The following is a 4,525-nucleotide window of genomic DNA, read 5'->3' as shown; positions in this document are numbered from 1 at the left end:
CAAACCCAAACCCCTGCAGCACTTCTACAGGCAAGCCCTGGCCGATTTGGTGGCCGTGGCTCCAGGGAGAAGCCTTCAGCTCCCATCCACAGCAGGGCTGGAGGCACGCTCATAAATGCACTTGACATTTGTTGGCTTTGCTGTTTTGCTTTTTTTCTTTTTTTTTTAAGGAAAAGCAGCCCATTTCCCATCTGCCAGCTCAAGTGCAGCCAGTGCCACGGCGTGTGCCTGCAACGTGGACGGGCAGCTGCAGGATAAATCTCTTGGTCTTTTTCCCTTCTGGTGCAAGGAGCCGCTCGCTGTGCCGGCCGGGGGGGGACGGCAGCATTCCTGCCCCCCTGATTTATTATCTCTGCTCGGCACACAGGGAAGGGGATTCTTCACGGGGAGGCAAGTTGGCAGCTCGAAGCCGTCCCCTGGAAGCAGCCGGCGCTTGGTGTGAGCGTTCATTCGAAGGAGCAGGGAGAGAAAGGACAAAAGCTGCAGTGGGGAAAGAGGAAGATTAAAAAAAAAGCAGACACCTCCGAGGCACTCGCGAAGCTGGGAGGCAGCAAGGCAGCCGGGATTTCTGGTCTGAGGCTGGGACGGAGACCCGCGGAGCTGCTGCGAGAGGAGTTTTGCATATTCAGAAAAGTAAACAGAGGAGTCAGCCTTGTTTTTTTTTTTGCAGAATTACAGGAACCAGAGCTGGAAAAGACCTATTAACTCATCTTTCCGTTCCCCTCCAGGGCAGAACAGGATTGCTCCCTGGAGGAGATTATTTTTAGCCCTCTGTTGAGCACAGTTTTTTGATGTCTCATGAGATGGGGGGGTTTCTTTTCCAGGGATTTAGATGTAAGAATGATAACCCAGGTTCCGCCAAAGGAAGGCTTGACCCAGAGATGAAACGAGGATCAAAGCTTTGCTGTGAGGTTCAAAAATGTTTGCCTGCATGTTTTCCTCTCTCTGTAACGTGTTTCTGCATCTCTCTGCAGCGTGCTTTGCCTGGGAAGGAAGCAGAGGCAGCGAAGCCCCGGCTCTCCAGGGATTTTTGCTCCTACAGGAACGGAGAAAGGCGACGATTTCTCTGGAAGAAGCTTCACACGGGCATCCTGGGGACACTCGGTTGGGCATTGGTGGGGAGAAAAAGAGGAACGTCACCTCTGGCAGGTGACTGACACATGTCCCCAGTGCCCTGTAGGCTCAGTAGGAGGTAAGCTGTGCCGGGGGTGATTTTTGGCCCCGATTTTGGGTGAATGCGCTCCCTCGCTGGCTCTGCTGGGGGTTTTGGTGACCCTGCTTTACCAGCAGGGCTGGCACGGCTGCTGGTGGCATCTCAGGGAGGCTTTGGGCTCTCAGACCCATGGCAAACTTCAGCCACAGCCTCAATTAATGCCTCGGCCCTGGGGTCTCATTGCTTGAAGCTCTCCTTGCACCAGGGAGGAGAGACACGGCGGGACCCGCTGCCTCCCGGCCGCCTCCCTGCCTCCTTCCTGCAGCTCGCTTTGATCTTAAAATTAAAATTGTTTTCAGCCTGCAAGGATATTTTCGCTCGGTGTGCGCTGGAACACGCCAGCCGAGGGGCTCTGGCTCCCCAGCAGCTCGCAGGGAGCCGCCGAAACCTCCTGGTTTTGCCCAGAGCGATCGCAAACAGTTTGCAAATGGTTTCGGTGGTTGCTTCAGCGCGGGGAGGGGAGGGACAAAAGGAGAGGAACTGGCCTCGGATGCTGACTCCGAAATGATTGTTTGCAGGCCAGTAATTCAGGTTGCAGACAAGGCCCCATTGACTCTCCTCCGAGCGCGGAGCGGTTCAGTTGTTGGCACTGGAAAAGCGGCCGCTGCCCGCCGGCTGGGGGAAAAATCAAGGACCACGAGTGGCCACCCGGCTGTCCCCACAAGTGATGGGGTCCTGGGGGCTCAGCCCACAGGGATTTGGGCTGGAGGATTTGGGCTGGGGGGCTGTAGCAGCAGCCGCTGCCGCAAGCAGGTTTAATTCACGCCAGCAGACGACGGAGGCGTCCCCTGGACCTTTTGTGCCTCGCGGCTCCGAGGAGGAGGAAATTCATCTGCGAGCAGCAGGTCTCTGGCTGGAATCCCCCCTCCGGCCGGGGAACCTGCGCTGGGGACTTTTAATTTAATGTGGCTCTGCTCAGCCCAAAAACATTAGCTTAACATTATCGCGGGGGTAAGTCAACAAATAGGGAAAAATCTACCGAGGTTACGTTTTGCCCACTTTTCCTGCACCTTTGGAGATGAAACTGGAGCTAGGCTGCTAAGTTCCAGTGATTTATTGGTGGGCTGAGGAGCTGGGTTTTAAATACTGCATCTTTGGGATGCTGGCAACCTCGCTTCCTATAAATCTTAACTAGTATTTCTGAGCCCTTTTATGCCAGCTGCTTTCATGTATTCAGAACCTTTTCCGTGCAGTAGCCTATGAAAATATTGAAACGATGCCCAGAGCAACACCAGGATATGAAGGGGAAAACTTTAAGATGTTTTGTAACTATTTTTTAACAGAACCTGCCAAATCTTAATTTTTCCAGTTTACAAGTAAGAGCCTCTAACCATCTGTTTGCTGTCAACCGATGTTTGTTTGGAAAGGAATTTTATTATTTTTTTCCATCTCGCACTCCTGTTCTTACAACTAGTTTACTGAACTTCATAAATGTCAGCTTTCACAGTTGTTTTGTAAGCCAGTTATGATTTAGGATTTAATCAAAATTGAGCAGTCAGTGTCTTTAATCAATCTGAATGGAGATCAAAAACAAAAGAAACGGAGACTGAAAAATGAAACATTTAATGTATCCCAACAGTCTTTGAAAGAGCCTTATTTCCAGCATAATAGCTACCAGGAATCATTATAACAAACTTTAAAAAAAAAAAAAAAAATACCCTCCGAAATTGCTTGTTGTGTTTTTAAAGATAAAAAGGGCTAAGGCAATTTAAGGCTTAAAAGCAATTCCAACCTTTTATCTCATTAAGTATTAAAAATAAACCAGCGTCAGGCACTCGGCGGCTGTGATGGGCGGCGGGGCGGGCAGCTCTCGGCGTTCAGCACCTGGCTGCTGGTGCCCCGTTTGCTTTGCTCTTCCCTTATTTTTTTTTTTTGTCCCGATGCCGGGGTCATCCCATGTTCTCTGCAGGGATTTCGGCTCTCCCCTTGCACCCCAGCCATGCACAGGTGCCCTGCAGCCCCGGGGTGTGGATGAAATCCATCCATGCACGTGGGCAGGAGATGCATCGCGTTCCCCAGGCAACCAGGGCTTGGTCTGGATGCACGAATTTGGACCTAACGAGGCACCGCGTGGTGCTGCTGTGGGAACCCAGTGCTTTGGCACCCGAAGGCTCCTCTCCAGCATCCCATTGGGGAGGATTATTTCGTGTTTTGCTTCTACCGAGCTCAGGGGAGCTCCGTGCGGCATCCCAGCTGGCTCCAAACAGCCGTGTCCCATATTAGGGTGGGATCCCTCGTTAGCTGGAGTGATCGTTAATGATGCATGGGGTGCAGCAGAACTGCTGCGGGTCAGGAAAAACAAATTAAATGGGGGAAAACAGCAGCAACACCCTGCTGGCTGGTTTAGGAGTCGCCCAGAACTTGGGTGGCTCGATGCTTTCCAGCCTGCTCACACCATGGAGCGTACCCGGCTGTCACCTCTGATGGAACCACAGGGAACTGGGGAGCAGTGGAGAGGTCGGGGCTTTTTTGGGGTGCAGGGCAGTGAGGTCGGGAACTGGGAATAGGGCAAATGGGTGTGGGAGCAACGAGGAACCTCACACCAAGAAATGGCCACGGCTTGGCACAGCCTGGCACGGCCCGGCACAGCCTGGCACGGCTCGGCATGGCACCAGCAGTCCCGTGCGCCCCCTGCCCTGTGTGGGGGCCACGTGGGGAGAAGCAGAGCTGTGCCTGCAAGCACTGGGGGTGTGCAGCCAGCAGCGCAGCTCCATCAAGTGCTTCGTTTTGCTCCTCAGCACCAAGCTCCCTTTTCCCCAACAGCCCCCCGTGAGCACCGCCAGGAGCCAAGCAAAGCTTTCCGATGACCCCCGGAGCGCTGCTTTGGGTTTAATTTATGAACCAGCCCCTGACCTTTGAGTTCAAGTCTGCCTCGTGTTGCAGGGCTTGGATTTGTCTTTTTTTTTTTTTTTCCTGGTAAAGGCCCACCTCTGATCAGCTCACCTCCTGAAGCTGGGATGTGGGTACTGCCCGTGTGGCCCTGGGTTTCAGGGTGCCCACCCGGGTGCTCACAGGGCTGGAGATGCTCAGCACCCAGAGCAGAGCAAACCCCCACCGAAGGGACGAGCTGCTCCTGAGCCCCCCGGGGGACTTTGGAGGACTGCTGGGCTCTGTGGGGCTCTTGGTGAGCAACTGGGCTGGGGTTGTTGGAGGCAGGGGGGGAAATCATCGACCTGGGGGTGCCGCAGCACGGGGGATGCAGTTTTTCAGCCCTGGTGCGTTGAGCAACCGTTCGGCGCAGAGACAAAACAAAACCTGCGATGCTTTAACGTGCTGCTCCGCTCTTGTTTACGCAGTCTGGCGGAGTCGGAA

At 53.8% G+C, this 4,525-nt stretch overlaps 1 long non-coding RNA gene across 1 annotated transcript; it reads left to right on the top strand.

The window, feature by feature from the left end:
* Positions 1 to 222: 222 nt before the first annotated feature.
* LOC137863267 (uncharacterized) lies at positions 223 to 3,517 on the top strand. Its single transcript, XR_011100815.1, has 3 exons — positions 223 to 633; positions 975 to 1,192; positions 1,732 to 3,517. It is a non-coding gene; the product is annotated as an uncharacterized lncRNA (long non-coding RNA).
* The last annotated feature ends 1,008 nt before the right edge of the window (positions 3,518 to 4,525 follow it).

The sequence above is a fragment of the Anas acuta genome, chromosome 12 (assembly GCF_963932015.1).
Source record: "Anas acuta chromosome 12, bAnaAcu1.1, whole genome shotgun sequence".
NCBI lineage: Eukaryota > Metazoa > Chordata > Aves > Anseriformes > Anatidae > Anas > Anas acuta.
This window is presented reverse-complemented; position numbering and strand designations above follow the sequence as displayed.